Consider the following 23,069-nt stretch of genomic DNA (forward strand, 5'->3'; position numbering starts at 1 on the left):
GATATCTTTTGGTGTTTTCCTCTGGGCTCCAGTACTGTGTGCAGCGTGCAGTCTCTTCTGGTTTCCCAAGTGTCCGCCTCTCTGAAGGACTCTCCCTCCCGGGATTTGGGTGCAGAGGGCTTTGTTTATCTGGTCGGTCCCTTCAGGTGCGGTGTCTCAGACGCAGTGGACCTGCTGCTCCTGGGCCCTCCTCTGTGGACCCGAGGCTCCAGTTTTTTTGCTTAGGGTGCCGCCCACGGGCTCTCCGCTACTGGCAGCAACCAGGAAGATTCCCGCCCTTCCGCTTTACCAGTTTTTTAAGATGTGTCTTGCCATTCATAATGATTTTAATGCCATAGTGCATCCTGCCACTAGAGAAGAGGTTTCTGAACATGTTCATAGCTTTCTTCTGAAACTATCTTGATGTCTCTTGTACTTTCTGGCAGCAAACTACTCGGTACATCCTGGATCCCTGCTGCCACAGGCAAACAGTTAATGAGTGGTCCCTATTTCTCCTTTGACCAAATTGATGACATCTGTGATCCCAACTGCCAAAGGAAGTATGTTCACTTTATTCACCCATTATGTCACTAGTAAGTGTGCTGAGACCTATAGCCTGTTTGGCAGTTGAAGAGCTCTGTAATGTCTGTAATAACTCAACTGAAAGAACTATTGTGAAGTTTGTGGTCAGTACTGCTGCCTAAGTTCATAATGAGGTAAGTGTTGTATGTTGCTACTGGACATTGGAGTTTGGTGTACATGATTCTAACTCCAACTTGAAAAGGTATTGATGTCAGTGCTGCATGCTATGACTGGTAATCATGATGGACTCCATTGTTCATATTGCTGATGGAGAACCTGGCAATGGCCATGTTCACTGTTACTATTTGAGAACCTGCTGATTTCCAAGAATCATACTGACACTAGAAGTCATGTTGCTGTATATGTTATGAGCTAGTACTGGATCAGATTTATGTTTAGGACTTTCCCTGCCACAGGAAATTCTATTGATGTCCCTGATACATATATTTATTTCCTACTGTTGATCTTGTAATATACAAGATTGCCAGTGCCCCAAGAATTTTAATGTCAAAGAAAAAGCCAGCCACTGGAAGAAGAGTGTTGTAACCATAATTTCTTCTAACCTTTGATGCCTATGTCACTGATATATACCTGGCAGCAGACACCATGTATTACAGAAGATCCATGTTGCCACTGGCAACCTTGTTGTCAGAGATCCCTGCTGCCACTGAGAACTATGTTAATGTTACTAATCCAAATTGCCTGCAGAAATTAGGATGAGGTACATCATTCATGGCCTTTAAGTAGCCATGATTAAATCCATAGTCCATGATGCTTCTGACATGATTTTTAATGTCCAGTATCACTGAGGCCAAAAGAGTCTACGGAGAAGCTTTAGGAAAATAGTGTTACCTAAGATCATGTGGAAATGCATGTTCTGTGTTATCTTAACGTCACATATATACTGGTAACAGATACCATTGTATATCCATGATACTTCAGACCTTCAGCAGCTATGATGTCAGTGATTCCCTATTGCCTCACAAGACCATTTAATGATATCAGAGATCGCAACTGCCAAGTTAAAGGTATTGCTGTCAATCATCCATGATTTTACTGGTAACCATGTTGAGATCCATAGATAGTGTTGTCTTTGAAAACTTTGCTGTCTGATATACTAGTCATAAGAGTTTATTGTGCAGTTAATGGTCAGTCCTGCTGTCTAAGTTCATAATGAGTTAAGAACTCTGTGCTGCTACGTGAGACACTTTTGATGCTATGTTGAACATGAAGCTATGTTGAAGGTATTGCTGCATGCAGTGACCAGCAATGATGGAGTCCATTGTTCCTATTACTGATGGAGGCCTTGGTGATGACTATGATCTGTGATGCTGCTTGAGAACATGCTGAATTTGAAGGTCCATACTGACACTTGAAGCCATATTAAGGTAAGTGTTCTGAGCTGGCACTGGAGATCAGATTGGTGTCCAAGCTCTTACCTGACATAGGAAATTTGGTTGATGTCCATGATACATGCATGGAGCCCCTGCTGTGGACCATGATTTCACTGATAGATACATCCTGGGAGGGGATACATTGTATGTTTACACTTTTTGATGCCACAAGCAGCCATGTTGTCAGTGATCCTTTCTCCCACATGGGGCCACAGTAATAAGAGTCATTCCAACTGCCATTGAAATTTATACTGATGCCAATGATACATACTTCAGTCACCTGTGAGAATGTTAGTTTTGAGAAGTATACTCTCAGCTGTAACAAATTTGATGTCAATGACCCATCAAACATGATGATCAACACTCTTTAGAAACAGCACTGACTATGGATCTCAATGTGGTTATAAATGATACAATGGATGAGTAAAATAAATACATTTCTCTTAGAAAATAGAACAATTGATATCACTATCTGGTCCATAGTGTCAGTAAGGATCACTAAAATATTTGTTGCCTGATGCCACAAGCATCATGGTGTCTATTGCCAGGAAGTATCAGAGCATCATGAGTGTTCTTAGCTGGCACTGGGGATAAGATTGATGTCTGAGATCCTACTGCCATAGGGAACTCTGCTAATTTCTCTGATACATGCATGCATTTTCTTTTTGTAGACATTGTTATGAGCAATATCCTTGCTGCTACAAGAAGAGATTTAATGTAATTTATCTTTGCCACTGGAGGAGAGATTTATGTCCATAATTAATTCTTCCCTCTGAATATACACTGATGTCAGTGATATACTTGCAAGCAGACACCATACTATATCTAGAATCCCTTCAGCAAATAGCAAACATATTAGAGATTTGTGCTCCCACTTTTGACCAGGATAATGATATCAGTGATCCCAAGTGCAAACAGAAGTATGGTGATGGCAGTCATCCATATTTCTACTGTAACTCTGTTGATATCCATAGACAGTGCTGACTCTGACGAGTTTGCTGATGTCTGTTATTCATATTGCTAAAAGAGCCTGTCTTGAAGTTCATGGTTAATATTTATGCCTAAGTCATGTTGACTTAAGTGTACTGTGCTGCAACCAGAGATGAGTTTCATGTCTGTGCCCTGACTTGTGACCTGAAGCTCTGTTGATGTCAGTGATGCCTACTGACATCAGTAATCATAATGGTGCTTATTGTTCATATTAAGATAGTACAAAACACAGGAATGTATGAAATGTCTGTGATGTATATATCTAGCCACTGCTGTTGACTGTATTATATATAAGATCCTCACTGCTACCAGAACTACTGATGTGAATGATCCATCTTGCCAATAGAGAAGATATTTATGTTAATATTCCCCCATACCTCCAAATCTATGCACCTGGAAAAAACACCATGGTTCTGGCAAGATCTATGCTGCCACAGGCAACTTTGATATTAGTGATTCCTGTTGCAACTGAGTACCATGTTAATAATCACTTCTTCAAAGTGCCTTCAGAAATGATACTGATGGCTGTCAGCTATGCTGACAATAGCAGCTATGTTGAATGCTGTAATGCATGTTGTTTCTGAAAAGATTATTTTAATTGGGTTTTTTTATTTACATTTCAAATGTTATTCCCTTTCCAGGTTTCCTGCCCATAAGCCTTCTATCCCATCCCCCTTCTTTTATGAGGGTGTTTCCCCTCCACATCTATCCCCTTCCCACATTCCTACCCTGATAGTCCCATAAACTGGGGAGTCTAGCCTTGGCAGAACCAAGGGCTTCTCCTCCCATTGGTGCCCCAACAAGGCCATCCTCTGCTACATATACAGCTGGAGCCATGGGTACTATTTGTGTAGTGGTTTAGTCTCTGGGAGCTCTGGTAGGTTGGTATTGTTCTTATGGGGTTGCAAGCCCCCTCAGCTCCTTCAGTCCTTTCTCTCACTCCTCCAATGGGGACGCTGTTCTCAGTTCAATGGTTTGCTGCTAGTATTCACCTCTGTATTTGTTATGCTCTGGCTGAGGCTCTCAGGACAGAGCTATATCAGGCTCCTATCAACATGTACTTCTTGACTTCACAAATATTGTCTAGGTTTTCTGGCTGTACACACACACACACACACACACACACACACACACACATACACACACACATATAAGCTGAATCCCCAGGTGGGAGGCTTGAATAGTCATTCTTCAGTCTTTGCTCAAACTTTGTCTCTATATTTCCTCTTATTAATATTTTTATTCACCCTTTTAAGAAGGACTGAATCATCTGCACTTTGGTCATCCTTCTTCTTGAGCTTCATGTGGTCTGTGGATTCTGTTGTTTTTATTGTTATTGAAGACCAGTCTTATGCTGCGGTGATCTGTGAGAATGTATGGGATTCTTTCAATCTTCTTGTATCTGTTGAGACTTATTTTATATCTGATTATATGACAAGTTTTGGAGAAGATTCCATGAGGTGCTGTGTAAAAGCTATTTTTTCTTGTTTTGTGGTAAAATATTAATTTATAACTTCTGGTAGTTTCACCTTGTCTCTGTTTAGTTTTTGTTTAAGTGACCTACCCATTGGTGAGAGTGGGGTATTGCAGTCTCCTACTATTATTTTGTGAATTTCAATGTGTGCTTTGAGCTATACTAAAGTTTCATTTACAAATGTGGGTGCCCATTGATTTGGGGCATAGATGTTCAGAATTGAGACTTCTTGGTGGATTTTTCCTTTGAAGAATAAGAAGTTTCCTTCCCCACCTTTTCTGATAACTTTAGACTGAAAATATATTTTATTGGATATTAGAATGGCTACTCCAGCTTGTTTCTTGGGATCATTTTCCTAGAAGACTTTTTTTCCAGCCCTTTACTCTGAGGTAATGACCATCTTTGTCACTGATGTGTGTGTCTTGTATGAAGCAAAATGCTGGGTCCTGTTTATGTATCCAGTCTGTTAGTCTGTTTTTTTCTTTAAATTAAGTAATTGGTACTAAAGACAGATTATTGTTAGTTCCTGTTACCTTCATTGTTGGAGGTATTGTTTTTGTGTGTGTGCATGCATGTGCATGCATGTGTGAGAGAGAGAGAGAGAGAGAGAGAGAGAGAGATTTTCTCTTCTTTTGAGTTTGTTGTGAGATGTTTAATTTCTCCTGTTTTCCTGTGTGTAGTTATCCTCCTTGGATTGGAGTTTTTCCCAGTATCATCTGTAGTGATAGATTAATAGAAAGATATTGTTTAAATTTGGTTTTGTCATGGAATATCTTGGTTTCTCCATCTATGGTGATTGAGGTTTTTGCTGGATATAGTAGCCCAGGCTGCCATTTGTGTTCTCTAAAGGTCTGAATGAGATTTGTACAGGACTTCTAGCTTTTAGTCTCTCTCTTGAGAAGTCTGGTATATTTCTGACAGTTCTGCTTTCATATGCTGCTTGACCTTTTTCTTTTAGAGCTTTAAGTATTCTTTCTTTGTTCTGTGCATTTGGTGTTTTGATTATTATATGATGAGAGGATTTTTCTTTCTGGTCCAATCTAGTTGATGTTCTGTAGGATTCTTGTACATTTATGGTCATCTCTCTTTAGGTTAAGGAAGTTTTCTTCTTTGATATTGTTGAAGAAGTTTTCTCACCCTTTGAGTTGGGAATCTTTACCCTCTCTTTATTCCTTATTCTTAGATTTGGATCATTTTGGTGTCCTGGAATTTCTGGATGTTTTTGGTTTAGGAGCTTTTAAACATTTTTTTTCTTTGATCGATGTCTCAATACCTTCAATAGTATCTACTATGCCTGAGATTCTCTCTTTCCTATCTCTTAAATTCTATTGATGATAATTGCATCTATAGTTTCTGATCTCTTTCCTAAGTTGTCCATCTCCAGGATTGTCTCCATTTGTGTTTTCTGTATTGTTTCTACTTCCAATTTCAGGTTTTGAACTGTTTTGTACAATTCCTTTATCTGCTTTATTGTTTTTCCTGTATTCTTCAAGGGATTTATTCTTTAAGAGCTTCTAATTATTTCACTGTGTTTTCCTCTATTTCTTTAAGGGAGTTATTGATATCCTCCTTAAAAGTATCTATCATCTTCCTGAGATGGGATTTTAGCTCAGAATCTTGCTTTTCAGGTGTGTTAGGATATTCAGCGCTTGCTGTGGTGGTTGAAGAACTGGGTTTTGATGGTGCAGAATTGCATTGGCTTCTGTCACTTATGTTCTTGAGCTTGCCTGTTGCTGTCTGATCTGGGTGTCTCTGGAGGTGGCCTGCTTAGAGGCAGGAAGAGCTCTGTGGTCTGGGTTAGAACCAGACTCCTGGATGGAAGGAAGTGCTCTCTAGTTAGGGAGGGTATCCTTTTTCTCTTGTTAGAACAGACATCCTGTGTCATTGGTTAGGGCAGACCTCCTGTGTTCCTGGTTAGGATGAACCTACTTGTTGTCAGATAGGCTTTGGCTATCAGGGGTTAGGATCTGCCCCAGATGCAGATGGAGGTGCATACCAGAAGGACTTTGCTCCTGGTTATAGCAGACTTCCTCTGTCCCTGGTTAAAACAGACCTCCTCTGTTTCTGGTTACTGTAGACCTCCTGGGAGGCAGTCACACTGTGGGGTGTGGGAGGTTATTGGACACACTGATCTTTCCTGGGTAGAAAGGAACTGACCAGAAGGAAGGTGGAGCTTAGGTGCAGGCCAGGGAGGCAGAATGGGCCAAGCATCAGCTGGTCTCTGTGGGTATTTGAGATAGCATGGGTATTTGACCAGGAGTCACGCCTTTGTCCCTGGATATGGCAGACCTCCTGGTAGACAGACAGGATCTGGAGTATGGGAGGGTATTAGCCCAAAGATTTGAGCTAGGTGGAGATGCAGAGTGGAAGATGAAACCTAGGCAGACAGAATAGTTCCTGTCTCAGCTGAGCTCTGTAGGTATCCCAGTTGGCATGGGTATTTGGGTGGGAGTCTTAGCCTTGTCCATGGTCACTATATACCTCTTGGGAGATAGGTAAACTCTAGGGTATGGGAGGGTATCAGGGCCACTGAATTGGCCTGGGTGGAGAATTACTTAGAATTTTTCTCCTTGGCTCAGTGACCCCTGACTAGCTAGGTAAGAGGCTCAGAGTTCAGTAACTGTTTTTGGATCAGAGAGAAAAGAAAAAAGAGAGAAAAATTAAGGCACACAGACAATATGCACAATGGATGAACCTGAAGAAGGCTGCACTGCTACTTTATCATTGTTCTTAGTCTCAGGATAATTGATCACATGGTTTTCTAGGCATTTTTACATTCCACAAGTACATAGAAAGTTTATAAGTCAATGGTTCATGCCACAGATCTAAAAGACTTGAATTACAGCATAATTGTTTACATATCTTTTCATTAAGATGAATAACTGACTAAAAATTCATTTTCTGTTTTCTAGCCTTAGTAAGTTCAGTTTAATTTTAAAGCAATATTTTTTATACCATGAATCGGCAAGATTTTTGTCACAGAACAAATTATCTGCCTCATGTTTATCATTTTGATTTACTGTATAGATATAATAGTCCATCATTTATTTTCTGTCCTTGAATGTAGAATAAGTTACCCTTTCCTAGTTTATGACCTTTAGTTACCATATAGTGACCTCATTCCTAATCAAGAAGGAGTGGTTTCTATATTGTAAATTTGTTCCAAGCTTGTTTTCTTTTCTGAATGCAGTTTATCCATGACACATGAAGGTTTACAGGCCTCTATTTGCAGCTTTTATTCTATAGGGGACTTGAGATTACTTGTATCAATTTAGTGATTCTATAAAATCATTATTGGGAATTATGGAATCATCAGTTATTCTACACATCACTAATAAATATAAATATATTTTCATATTGTTTCTGAAGGAGATCTGGCCAATATGCTGGGATGATGCCCAGGAATCATTATGCTTTGTATTAGTGGCAGAAAAGGCATATGAGCTGTAAGTGGCATTTTTGGAATGAAGTCTCAAAGGACCCAGCATCTTAGAGCACACCTATTACAACCATGTAAAAGGGTAGGCCACCTTTAGAAAACTCACTTGGGTTTTGAGTACATGGTTTTGACAAATTAGATATGCTTAACATATAACAGTGCCTCTCTTGCCTCAAGCAAGTAGTGAAGCTGAGACAAGATGGATTGGGCTCTCTTATTGTTTAGCTACATCTAAAAGGGAAGGACTTTTCAGTATTAACAGCATAGTGGTGTCATTGTATAAAGGAAGGGGGAAATCTGCAACAATAAGCCTTCAATATGGGCAAAAAATGCATTGGAAGGAACCCTGCAGGAAGTGGGCTTTGGTGTTCTCAGTGCACCTAAGGTCTTGGAGACATAGCTGAATTTAATATATAGAATTATATATCCTAATATATAATATAATATATGTATATATATAGTATTTAGTGTACGAAATTATATAACCTATTATATAGGAAGATCAATACATTCTAAGTATAACCAAATAGTCAGCGAATCCTGATGCAACTTGGGTGAGGGGCTCAGATACAAGTAGCCTTTAATGACAGTCATCACTGGCAATGTAGATAGGACCTTGCTCTTAAAATAATGTTTGTCTATCCTCCCAGAAACAACTGAAAGACCTGTGTAAATTTATTGTGGACTAGGGTCCACCCAAGAATGCACCCAGCCATGGGAATACTATAACATCTGGGGCCTGGCCAAGGATAAGCTGGGAGATTGCTATATCCTTGATTGCCAGGATAAATAAATTGCCACTAAATGGTGTAATAATAGACAAAATAGTGAAGGCCAGGTGCACCCAATAGATGACTACCATGAGGGGAATCCTTTGTTTGGCAATATTGGGTCTGGGACTCAACGTTAGGACGGTAAAGATTCAGGAACACATTATTAAGGGCCCAATCTCCTGTACTTAGGCTCTTCTTTGTTGTCTTAGTAACTTTATCTCATTGGGAAGACTCTACTACCCAGTAAGGAAAAAAGTTGGGTGAACTTGGTGGAGACTGTCCAGGAAGGGCACATCCAGGTAAGGTTTCTCAGAAAATCTTAATGGAGGCTACAGAAGAGCTATCATAATGAACTCAAATTGTAGCCTTTGAAGTTTAATACGGTGTTAAGTGACCATGAAAAAAGAATCATTGCTCAGTATGGATCCTATCAGCTATGTCTGCTAGACCTGCAGCTCAAGGCTTATTTGAGTTCTCAAATCAAGGTTTTAAGCAACTAGAATCAGACTGGACAATTAGTATGCTATCCTTGTAATGGACAATATTGCACTTGGGGATGAGATGTTTGATAGTGTTCCAAATAAACATGTGGGAAATAGTGGGGCTGTTTTTTCATACCCTGTGGAAAATCCTTCCATAGATATTGCTGTGCAGGCACATTAATATTGACTGCTGGTCAACACAGAGAAAAGTATCCATAAGGTAACACTGAGAATCATGCAGAAAAATCTTTGAGTCAATGCATGGCAGAAAGGTGATATAGGACAAGTTGTAATTTCCTGTATAAAAAAAACCTATACATATTTGTTGGGTTACAAAACAACCTAGATGAATGGCCACTTTTATGTTCTGGACAAAAAAAATCTCTAAGAGCAAAGTGCACATACTATTCCAAACACTTAGGTATAAAATATCCAATGCCACAGACACAGGTCACTAGATTACAAAAGAGAACACAGAGGTTAAGTAAATAGAGAAATATGCAGTAAGAGAGAGACCCCTCTGCCTCAACCAGGTGATGCAAAGGTTTAGGCACTGGAACATCCTTTATCTGCAATGCTGTGTGACAGAAGAAATTCACTGAGCTAACAATTTTAAAATCATGTGATTAATGCAGTCATTAAAATGTAAGACAAAATTCTTAAGGATATATGTACACACACACACACACACACACATTATATATATAACAAAATCTTCTTGTTTGCTATGTAGGTTTACGTTTATTTTTCCTTTTTTTCAAGTTGAAATTTATCAAGAAACGCAGGTCACTGTGGAATGTTATCGCTCCATACTGCTTGGTACACTCCTCTTAGGACACCATCTTCTTACACTCTACGGAACAGAAAATCATCCCTTCTACACGTATGAACTTCTTCCCAAGAAGACACTTGCTGCAACAGGAGCACAGGAAGCATGCTGTGGATGCATGCCAGCTGAAGTTTTGGTAGGTTACTCTCTGCTCTTCTGGGTCTATGGCATTGTGGCATCCTTGACACACCACAGCATGGATCTTCATGTAACAGGACTTGCACACAGGTTTGGTTCCAACCATCACATATATTTTTCCTGCCAGGACATTGTGGCAGTGAAAGCAGCAGAAGTGTATCAAATGCCAATTCTTGTTTTCTGCTTCGGTATATTCATTGCTGAATATCAGCTCATCACAGCCAGCACAGCGGGGCTTCTCACTCTCACAGTAATGTCTGCCACAGTACAGTTTCCCATTCTTCCAGAAGTAAATAATGTGTTCCAGGATTTCACCACAGATGCTGCAGATAAAACAAGCTGTGTGCCAGAGTTTATCATAGCCAGCCCTTTCAGCAAAGATGGCTGGGTTTCCTTCCTTCACGATGTGTTTGCAGGAATAACAGGAATATTGAGGCTTCTTGGCTCCATAGATGTGTCTTTGAATCCACTGCTGTTGGGGTGTTTCTGTCTGTTGCAGGGTTGTGCCCCTTGTAATGTTGAGCATTCATCTCAGAGGGAAGCCTCCGTCACCCCTCCCAGAGCTTCATTCTTATTTCTTCACAAACTGGCTCATCTCCTTAGCTTCTTTCGAGACAACTCATGGCACTGGGGTCCTGGTCATGTGCAGGAGCTGCTTGGCCCAGCTGCTTCTTCGTATTTTCCTCAGGCCCCTCTGAACCTGACACTGCTGTTCTCCTTAGGGCAGCATCTGTATATACTGCCTAGTCAGTGCCTTGTTCTGGACAGAGGGAACCCACTCATAGCTGACAGTTTTAGTGAAATCATTCTCTTCAGGCTCTTGGTTGTTCAATACTGTTTCACTGGTTTTGTCCATGGGACTTTCATCTGCCTTCAGCTTGGCAATTTGGTTGGTGTCCTTGCCATCTTCAACAATTCTCCCCACTTCCCTGTCCTCCTCAGTGCTCAGGAGTATGCCATGCTCTTCTTGTCCACATTTGCAGTTACGACATGTTTTCTTCCAGAAGTGTAGTTCAAATCCTTCACATTTCTCTTTACATTTTCGACAGGGGGCTCCAAATATTTGCTCAGGACCTAAGTCCATCTGTTATGGAAGGGAACAAAGGAAATCTATTATTATAATTTTTAAAAAAGTTAGTATAAATCATACTTTTAATTCCACTTAATATTCCTGTTGATTTAACTCTAAAACAAATCTCTTATGAGCTTCACATTGTCTGACAAGCTATGACGCCAGGTATGTAAATGGAAGCTGCAAGTAAATATATAGCCTAATTTATATTCTCATTGCTTTTATCATGAAAGGAAGAGAGGCAAAATAAAACTTCATACAAGACTATAAATATTGAAAGTCACATAACTCACAAATCCATGTCTTTCACTCTTATGTGCCCTGAATAAAAGTACAGTGCAGACACCGAGGGCAGAGACTGAAAAGCAAAGAAATTTATCAAAGAGTTTAAGAATTATGATTATAGAATTATATTATGGAAGTACAATTACAACAATAACAATATTTTATTAAATACTAGAACGAGTATTCTATTACAATTACTACTTGAACCTTAGAAAACATCACACCATATGTAGGAATCAGGCACTATTTCCCTGTGTTCTTTACAGGTGACTTAATTGAAGCCCAAAAGTTTTAGAAATTGCTCAGGATCAAAATATCAATACATTCTATTAATATTCATTCAATAAATGTCATTACCTGGAAACCACATCTCTGAGGTCTAGCTCTTATGGTAACCAAATGTGTTATGAAAGTTGAGAAGGGAGAAAAGCAGTTTTTAAACTTATCCAGATATAAATCTAAAATTTACAATGATAACCATGTCAAGATATCCATGATGGTGCAATAGTGATACTTTTATTTGATGAGTAACCAATAGCTGCCTACTTGAACTTAAGATGTACTGCATGAATAGAGATTTATGCCTGTACAGAAAATCAAACATTTATCTGCAGCTAAGAGTTCATGGGCACTAAAGAAGAACTTATTCCTAAAACAATAGACTGCAGTCTAAATATATAATCTTATAACAACAGGTAAAGTATTTCTCATTCCTCATCAAAGAAGCATCTCTTGGCAGTAGATGGAAACTGTTTTTGGAATCCACAACTGGTTACAATTCACAGGATAACTTATGATGGCATACTCAAACCCAATGATACACCTACAATAGTCCCAGGGAACATTGTAAGGGAGGCACTGTAAGAGACAGAGGATCACATGTCTGCTGCCAGATAGTACCTTCTAGATGTGACAGGGAAGCTGCACCCAACTAAAGATCTCTTATCTCATGCCAAATAATTTGGTAAGAATTTCTATAGTCCAAACCTCTTTTTCAACCTTGATTATGACAAACACACATATCTAAGAAAAGAGGTGTGTGATTCATACTCTCTTTCGTTGTTCAGTAGGTGTACCCACTTTCAGACTTAGTTATATTCTGAACTGCAGTTCTAAAACGTGATACAATAACACTGTCTAGAAAGGACATGGCTCCAAAAGTCTAAGTCAAATATCTCCTGTTCCTCCTGGAAGCTTCTGGTATTGTCATTCTCCCTCTCAGAAGTCAGATGAATGAAAATGTACTGATTCTACATTTTAGAGCCAGAACTATCAACCCCTGAGCTTGTAAATGTTCATTCCACACCTTTTATGGCAAAGTCCCAGAGCAAATGGGCTGCCCCAACTCTTTTCAGTTTTATTTATGAACCCTATTTGTTCTAATAGCTCCAGCAATTTCTTTCTCCTGTTTGCTCATGTTCAGGGTTTTTTGAAATATATAGGACACAGAATCCTCATCATTCTTCTTCCCTTTCTTTGCACTCAGGACAAACTACCCAATTAGGCAGAGTCCTCTTTTGCACAAGAGATGATTCTTCTGTTTGGACACCCAGGTCTCACAGTCCAGTTTCGGCACAGCTCTCTGTGCTTGAGAACTCTTGGTGAGGACTAATAGGGTTGATGTTAGGCAATGATACCCAGGGTGAAATCATGGATATGTAGGGTGGGGTGGAAGAGTAAAGAGGGAGGCCTAGATGTTAGCTCCTTGATAGATAACTTAAACTGCAGAATATAAGAGATAATGAAAAACAGAGGCAGGTTAATAGAATAAGTGTGAAAACTGCATCCATTCTTCTGCAGCATACAGAAAATATACCTGGACATCAAAGATAGACACTACCTCAGAGTAATGAGTTGTAAAAGATTTTCCAAGCAAATGAACCTGAAAGGTAAACTGGTGTAACCATTGTATTATCTACAAAAATTGACTTCAACCAAAATTAGTCATAAGATACAGGTAAGGACTCTTCATTTTTGTAAAGGACAAATCTATGAAGACAATGTATCAAGTCTACATATCTATGACCCAAATGCAAGGATGCTTACTTTTGTAAAAGAATCATTATTCAAACTTAAATCACATGGACCCTCACAAATTTATGGAGGGAAATTTCCATATCCCACTGTTATCAATGGACAGGTCAGCCAATCAAAAACTAAACAGATATACTGGAGTCAACAAACTTATAAACCAAATGGAGCTAACAAATATCTGCAGAACATTTCAGCCAAACACAAAATAATCACATCCTCAGCAACTCATGAAACTTTCTTCCAAATTGACCACATATTTAATCAAAAAGCGAGTCTCAACACATAGAAGAAAATTAAAGGACTACCTGGTATCCTATAAGATGTTATGGATTAACATTTGGTTTCAAATACAACAACAAGAGCTGACAAACTCATGGAAACTCAAGAACTCTGTAAGGAATGACTTCTGGGTCAAGGCAGACATAAAATAATTAAGTACTTTCTAGATTTCAATGAAAATGGATACACAACATACCCAAACTTATGGATTACAATGAAACAGTGTGAAGGGGAGAGTTCTTGTAAATTAATGCCTATATTGAAAACTGTAACAGCATACAAGAAAGCTCTAAAAATAAAAAAATCAAAGAGTAAACAAAACAGTAATAGATGGCACCAAAGGAGCTAAGACCATTCAGTATGAAAAAAGAAAAAAGATAGCATTTTCAACAAATTGTGCTGGTTCAACTGGAGGTCAGCATGTAGAAGAATGAAAATGGTCTCATTCTTATTGTCTTGTAAAAGCTTAAGTCTAAGTGGATGAAGGACCTCCACATAAAACCACATACACTCAAACTAATAGAAGAAAAAATGGGGAAGAGACCTAAACACATGGGTACTGGGGAAATTTTCCTGAGAAAACACTAATGGCTTTGCTCTAAGATCAAGAATCGACAAATGGGACCTTATAAGCTGAAAAACTTTGGAAGGCAAAGGACACTGTAATTAGGACAAAATGGCATCCTTCATATTGTAAAAAGAACTTTACCAATTCTATATCTGATGGAGGACTAACATCCAAAATATACAAAGAACTCAAGACATTATACTCCAGAGAATCAAATAACCCTGTTTAAAAAATGGGGTATAGAACTTAAAAAAAAAGAATTCTCACCTAAGAAATATCAAATGGCTGAGAAGTACCCAAGTAAATGTTCAATATCCTTAGTCATCAGGGAAATGCAAATAAAAACAACCCTGAGATTCTCCTTCAAACCAGTCAGAATGGCTAAAATCAATAACTCAGGTGACAACAGATGCTGGTGAGGATGTGGAGAAAGAGGAACACTCCTCCATTGTTGGTGGGATTGCAAACTGGTACAGTCAGTGTAGAAATTCATCTGGAGTTTCCTCAGAAAATTGGAAATTGCACTACCGGAGGAACCAGCCATACCACTCCTGGGTATATACCCAAAAGATACTCCAACATACATCAGAGACACATGCTTCACTATGTTTATAGCAGCCTTATTTATAATATCCAGAAGCTGGAAAGAACCCAGATGCCCTTCAACAGAGGAATGGATACAGAAAATGTGGTACATCTACCTAGTGGAGTACTACTCACTTATCAAAAACAATGACTTCACGAAATTAATAGGCAAATGGATAGAACTAGAAAATATCCGGAGTCAGGTGACTCAATCATACACACACACACACACACACACACACACACACACACACACACACACACAAATAAAAACCACACATGGTATGCATTCACTTATAAGTAGATATTAGCCCAAAACTCAAATTACCCAAGATACAATCCAAAGACCACATGAAGCTTAAGAAGAAGGACAACCAAAGTGTGAATTCTTCAGTACTTTCTTAAAAGGGGTAGCAAAAGTATTCATTGGAGGGTAAATGGAGACAGAGTTTGGAACAGAGACTGAAGGAATGGCCATTCCGAATATGTCATACCTGGGAATACAGCATATATATCTCCACCAAAACTAGATAATATCTATGAAGCCAAGAAATACATGATGACAGGAGTTTTATATAGCTGTCTCATGAGTGCCTCAGCCAAGGCGTGACCAATACAGAGGCAAATGCTAGCAGCAAACCACTGAGAATGGGGTCCTGTTAGAGGAATTAGAGGAAGGATTGAAGGAGCTGGAAGGGCGTACAACCCCAAGAACAATACCAACCTGCCAAGAGCTCCCAGGGACTAAACCACTACCCAAAGAGTACACATGGACAGACTCATGGCTCCAGTTGCATATGTAACAGAGGATGACTTTGTTGGGCACCAATGGGAGGAGAAGCCCTTGGTCCTGTCAAGACTGGACCCCCAAGTGCAGTGAAATTTCAGGGGGTGGGAATGAGGGGTGGTTGGGAAGGGGGAAGACCCTTATAGAAGAAGGGGAGGGAGAGGGGATAGGGGGCTTATGGCCGGGAAACTGGGAAAAGGAATATTTGAAATGTAAATAAAAAATCCAATAAAAATTTAAATAAATGCTGACCAAAATCTTTAAAAAAAGAGCAATAGATGGCAAGAAATAATCAAAGTGAAGGCTGTTTAAATAAGCTGTAAATAAATAGGAATAATACAAGAAACAATGAAATGAATAGCTGATTCTTTCAGAAATTCAATAAAAGAGACTAAGTGTTAAACAAACTAAAGGCCATAGAGAAAACATACAAATAAACAAAATTTGGAACAAAAAGAGCAACAGAACAAGAGCCCCAGAGGAAATCCATTGAATCATTAAGTCATTCTTTGAAGACCTGCACTCAACAAAATTGGAAAGGCTACAACAAATTGATGATTCCTTGGTAGATTCCACTTACCAAAATTAAATCAAAATGAGATAAACAATTTACATTGACTTATATCTCCTAAGTAATTTGAACCAAAAATTTCATTGTCAGATAGTTTTGTTGTGGAATAATTCCAGAGATTTCAAGAAGACTTAATACCAATACTCCTCAAATTATTTCAAAATTTAAGAACAGAAGAACATTGCCAAATTCTTTCTATGATACCACAATCTGCCTGATATTACAACCACACAGAGTCAACAATGAAAGAGAATTACAGATGACTTTGGATTATGAACATTGATAGAAAACTACTCAGTAAAATACTTACAAACTATATAAAAGAACACATCAAAAAGATCAGCCACTATGTCTAAGTAGGCTTTATCCCAGAGATGCAGTGCTGTTAAACATATAAAAATCAGTCAATGAGTTTCACTATATAAATAAACAAAGGAAAAAGCCACACTGGATTATCTCATTAGCCAGAGAGAAAGCCCTTGACAAAATCTCACACCTCATTATGATAAAAGTCTTAGTGAAAGTACGGATACAAAGAACATGTCTGAAAACAACAAAGGCAATATACCACAAGCCTATATCTAACATGAAACTAAATGGAGAGAAACTCAAAGTAATACCCTAAATTGGGAACAAGAAAATTGATTGCCCAATATTTCCATGACAATTCATTATAGTTCTAAAGTTTAATCTTAGAACATTAAGAAAACCAAGGAGACCAAGAGGATACATTTAGGAAGTGAAGAAGTCAAATTATGATCACTAATCACAGATGATATGCTTATATACGAAAGTGACCACAAAAATTTGATAGTATACATTAGCAACCCCAAAATTTCTACTTGATAAACATCTTTATTTATGTGGTGGGAAACAAGCAAAACTAAAAGAAAAAATAGTCCTCATATATACAAACAACAAATAGACTGAGAAAGACATCAGGGCAACAACATCCTTCACAATAACCACAAAGCATATAAAATATCTTGGGTTAATTCTAATCAAACAAATAAAAGATGATTATGACAAAATATTCTAAGTCTTTAAAGAAAACCAAACGAAGATGATATTAGAAGATGAAAATATCTCAGATGTTCATGAATTGTTAGAAATAACATAGTAAAAATGGCCATCCTACCAAAAGCAATGTACAGATTCAGCACAATTCTGATCAAAACTTCTGTACATTCTATACTGGTCTTAAAAGGACAATACTCAAGTTCATATTGAAAAACTAAATTTCTAGAATGGCTACAGCCATGCTGAATAAAATAAATTCAAGTGGCATAAACATTCCTGATTCCAAGCAATACTGCATAGTGATAAAACAGCAAGATGCTGGCATAAAAACAGACAGGTTGATCAATGTAACAGAATCAAAGACTCAGAAATAAGTTCATATACTTATGGACACCTGATACATATGTATGCCGGAAATATATGATGGAGAAAAGTAAACATAACAATTGGTGTTGGTCTAACTGGATGTCTTGATGTAGAAGAATGCAAGAGATCCATACCTATTACCTTGCATAAAATTGAACTCTAATTGGATCGAGGACCTTAACATAAAACTAGATACACTGAACCTGAAAGGAGAGAGAGAGTAGGAAACAGCCTTGAATTGTTAGGTACAGGACACAATGAAGAGAATACCTATGGCACAGGCACTAAGACTGACAAATAATAAATGGGACTTCATGAAATTGAAACTCTTCTGTAAGGCAAAGAGCATTGTCAATAAAACAAAAACAGTATCCTACAGCATGAGAAAAGATTTTCAAGTCCCCATTCAATAGAAGGCTAATTGAAAAGATATGAGAACTCAAGAAATTAGAAACAATTCCATTAAAATGAGGTATGGATCTAAACAGAAAATTCTCATTCAAACAATCTCAGTTGTCTGAGAAACATTTAAAGAAATGTGCAGCATCCTAATTCATCAGTGGAATGCAAATTAAGACCACTTTAATATTCCATCTTATACCTCTCAGACTGGCTAAGATCAATCAAACAAATGGCAGCTTGTGTTGGTAAGGATGTTGATTCAGGGAAACACTTCTTCAGGCTGATGGCAGTACAAACTCATAAACCCATTATGAAAATCAAAATGGAGGTGTCTCATAAAACTGCAAATCTATCTACCTCAAGATCCACTTATACCATTTGGGTATATACTCTAATGGTGCCCCATCCTACCAAAAGGACACTTCTTAGCTATGTTCATAATGGCTTTATTAATAATGGGTAATAACTGGAATCAACTGAGATATCTATCAATCAAGAATGGATAGAGAAAATGTGGTACATCTATACAATGGAGTATTACTTGGCTTTTCTTTTAAAATTACATCATAAAAGAATGGAACTTTGAAAAAAGTTCAGGATGAGGCAACCCATGTCTAGAAAGAATACCACGATATATAATCACTTATAAGTGTATATTCAGTGTTAAGTAAAGTACAATCACACTAAAATCCCCAGTCCCAGTGGAGTTAAATAAAGAGGAATGATCTACAGGGGACACATGAATCTCTTTGAGAACAGGAAATAGAAATTTTGTGGGTAGACTAGGACCAGTTGAGGATGGGAACAGGAATGATCAGGTTGGGGAGGGTGGAATGGAGGGAAAGAGTTTGGAGTGAGACACTGGAATAGCTTGGCTTTTAAAAGCCCCCATGGGGTCTTCATTAGCCTCTCTGCATTCGTGCTGTGGTTGTTTAGCTTGGGGATTTGTTGGACTGCTAACATTGGGAGTGGGGATGTCTCTAAATCTTTTTTCTGCATGTGGGACCATATTCTTATTACTGGATTGCCTCATTCACCCTTGATAGAAACGTATATGTCTAGTTTTATTGTATCATGCTATGCCATGTTTGGTTGCTATAACTAGAAGGCCTGAAGGGAAATGAAGGAGCAGTGGATCTTAAGGAGAGGGGAGGTAAGAGAATAACTGGAACAAGAAGGAAGGGAAGGCTGCAGTCAACATGCAGGTTATGAGAGAAAAATAAATATAAAAAATCAATGTAACTTTAGAGGTTCCCACCTGTACAAGGATAAATATGACCACCGTCTTTGATCAAATGGAACACACATTAATTTTATTCCTGTGGTGGCATTATGTATGCTCTTTTGAATAATATTGTCTCATACTTTGCCACATTATTTCATGTATCCTCAATTCATTCCTTTATGCATTGGAAAACTTAGACCTATGCTACTATAAATAAGACTTAAACCTTCCCCTTTTAACCCAGGTAGTTAGAAAAACAACCTTCTTACACAAGATACCTCATACCACACTGATTCATGGTTCTAGAGCCAAGAACCCATGTTATGTGCTTTTATGCTGGTAGTCAGACATAGTTGAAAAATCCACCCTTCGTGCCATCCCCTATGTATCTGATGATAAAATTGAGATTACAGAAAAAATGCCTAACAGATTAGTAGATGTACTCCGATATTGCTGCCAACTTGCAATGGAATCTCCAAAAATTTAGCAATTCTAGACTATGCGTAAGAAGCAAACCTGAGTGGTCTTGGGGATGTCCCTGGCCACAAGTAATTACCAAATATTACTCTACTGAATAAATTAATCAGAAAGATCTTCATTTTTTACAAGAGGGTTGGCTGCTTCCAGTTTGTTCTTTATCTGACCCTACCCCTGTAGTGCTGTCACAAGAGACTTGCTACTTCTCCTTAAAATGGATTCAGTTCTATCCCCTATAACTCAAGGATGTGGCCCTAGCCAAGAAATTAGGTATACCCTTTAATCATTTTGCTAAAGTAGTTTCATTAACACAGAGATATAGGTAGCTAAACACAAAAATGAGGAGGTATTCTGGCTTGATATAGCTACCTAAGCCAAGCACAAATAGCAGAGATTTTGCCTGGTGTACTGAAAGATCCTATTAATATTATGGACATCCCATCTAAAAAGAACTGCATCCTGAGAGGCCAGTGTTCACAGTACTCCATTAAAGAATATAAGAGACAATTTGCCTTCTGCCTAAAGTGGTGTGAGATACTCCACATCCCAAAGCAAACAGTCCACCCTTCATGTTTGCAAAAGACTGCTCTAGATTTCTTTACATCTCTATCCCATATTGCCCCTTTCCAAAAAAGGTCTTATTATGCCACATTTTGATGATGATGGTATCAAACCATTCTCCTTGGCCCTAACATGGCCTTCTTCATATGCCAATCTTAGGATTATTAATTTCTGTTTTTATGAATACCTTCCAGCCTCCTGCTTTAGATAAGTTACATTGAGCCTTCATTTTATTGGGAAAAAAAACACTCTCCTTGTCAATTTTTACTAGGTGGGCCTCCCTTCACAAGTGTCACAGAAAAATTTCATTCTATGGCCCAAATGGGTACCCTACAGCCTATTTTGGTCAAGTTCAGTTTTCAATTTCCCTTTCTCTTAAAGTGGCTTAACCCAAGACTTTCAGATGAAAGGAATTATAGACAAAAGAGGTTATCTGTGACTTCCATGCTTTTTTCAAGAGATCTTCAGACCTACCTCCTCTGACACTTAGGACCTAAAATCTACCCTTCTAACTGAAATTACCTAACATCTTTTTTTGTATGACCTATGCGTCCAGGTGTATACCTTTGCAACCCAAGAGAATATAAACAATAGTGATTAAGGTTTTCTGGTAGAAAAGTAAAAACTATGAGCCCAAACTCTTTACCCCATGCTTCAAGGTGTCCATGAAGAAAAGGAAATGTCCTATTCTCTGGGACTACACTTGTGTAGCTGATGCTAAGTTTAAGGAGTACAAAGGATTATGGACTACAATCTAAGTGGCTAGGAACAATGATCAGACTGATATCAATCAGAACCATGGGAGGAATGACTATTCTCGACTATGATGAAGAGTTGGTTCCCAATGTGGTATTTCCCATATACTCCCCTATGCACAAGTTATTTTGGGGCATTTATTTTATTTTATTTATTATTATTTTTTTTGGTAAAACAAAACAGTGCATTATTGACTTAGGTACCTAGGTCTTTTTTTTTTAATTCTTTTTTTTATTAACTTGAGTATTTCTTATTTACATTTGGTGTTATTCATTCCGTTTCTGGGCCAACATCCCCCCTAACGCATCCCCCTATCCTTCTTTATGGGTGTTCCCCTCCCCATCCTCCCCCCATCACTGCCCTCCCCCCAACAATCACATTCACTGGGAATTCAGTCTTAGCAGGACCCAGGGCTTCCTCACACTGGTGATCTTTTTTTTTTATTAATTTGAGTATTTCTTATTTACATTTCGAGTGTTATTCCCTTTTTCGGTTTCCAGGCAAACATCCCCTAACCCCTCCCTCTCCTTCTTGATGGGTATTCCCTCCCCATCCTTCCCCATTATCGCCCTCCCCCCAACAATCACATTCACTGAGCTTCAGTCTTGGCTGGACCAAGGGCTTCCCCTTCCACTGGTGCTCTTACTAGGATATTCATTGCTACCTATGAGGTCAGAGTCTAGGGTCAGTCCATGTATAGTCTTTAGGTAGTGGCTTAGTCCCTGGAAGCTCTGGTTGCTTGACATTGTTGTTCATCTGGGGTCTCGAGCCCCTTCAAGCTCTTCCAGTCCTTTCGCTGATTCCTTCAATGGGGGTCCTATTCTCAGTTCAGTGGTTTGCTGCTGGCATCCGCCTCTGTATTTGCTGTATTCTGGCTGTGTCTCTCAGGAGAGATCTACATCCGGCTCCTGTCTGCCTGCACTTCTTTGCTTCATCCATTTTGTCTAATTGAGTGGCTGTATATGTATGGGCCACATGTGGGGCAAGCTCTGAATGGGTGTTCCTTCTGTGTCTGTTTCAATCTTTGCCTCTCTATTCCCTGCCAAGGGTATTCTTGTTCCCCTTTTAAAGGAGGAGTGAAGCATTCACATTTTGATCATCTGTCTTCAGTTTCATGTGTTCTAGGCATCTAGGGTTAATCAAGCATTTGAGCTAATAGCCACTTATCAATGAGTGCATACCATGTGTGTTTTTCTGTGATTGGGTGACCTCACTCCGGATGATATTTTCCAGTTCCAACCATTTGCCTATGAATTTCATAAAGGCATTGTTTTTGATAGCTGAGTAATATTCCATTGTGTAGATGTACCACTTTTCTGTATCCATTCCTCTGTTGAAGGGCATCTGGGCTCTTTCCAGCTTCTGGCTATTATAAATAAGGCTGCTATGAACATAGTGGAGCACGTGTCTTTTTTATATGTTGGGGCATCTTTTGGGTATATGCCCAAGAGAGGTGTAGCTAGATCCTCAGACAGTTCAATGTCCAATTTTTTGAGTAACCTACAAACTGATTTCCAGAATGGTTTTACAATCCGCAATCCTGCCAACAATGGAGGAGTGTTCCTCTTTCTCCACATCCTCGCCAGCATTTGCTGTCACCTGAGTTTTTGATCTTTAGCCATTCTCAGTGGTGTGAAGTGTAATCTCTGGTTCGTTTTGATTTGCATTTCCCTTATGACTAAAGATGTTGAACATTTCTTTAGGTGTTTCTCAGCCATTCGGCATTCCTCAGCTGTGACTCCATTGTTTAGCTCTGAACCCCATTTTCTTTCCTTTTTTTTTTTATTAACTTGAGTATTTCTTATATACATTTCGAGTGTTATTCCCTTTCCCAGTTTCCAGGCAAACATCCTCCTCCCCCTTCCTCTTTTATGGGTATTCCCTCCATCTCTCCCTTGCCGCCTCCCCCAACAGTCTAGTTCACATTGGGGGTTCAGTCTTACAGGACCCAGGGCTTCCTTCCACTGGTGCTCTACTAGGATATTCATTGCTACCGGTGAG

General features: G+C 38.8%; 1 protein-coding gene and 1 pseudogene across 1 annotated transcript in view; both read right to left on the reverse strand.

The window, feature by feature from the left end:
- LOC116888646 (collagen alpha-5(IV) chain-like) overlaps positions 1 to 23,069 on the reverse strand; it is a 760,537-nt gene that overhangs the window by 723,329 nt on the left and 14,139 nt on the right. The window lies entirely within an intron of this gene.
- Positions 9,944 to 11,164, reverse strand: LOC116888640 (annotated as a pseudogene).

The sequence above is a fragment of the Rattus rattus genome, chromosome X (assembly GCF_011064425.1).
Source record: "Rattus rattus isolate New Zealand chromosome X, Rrattus_CSIRO_v1, whole genome shotgun sequence".
NCBI lineage: Eukaryota > Metazoa > Chordata > Mammalia > Rodentia > Muridae > Rattus > Rattus rattus.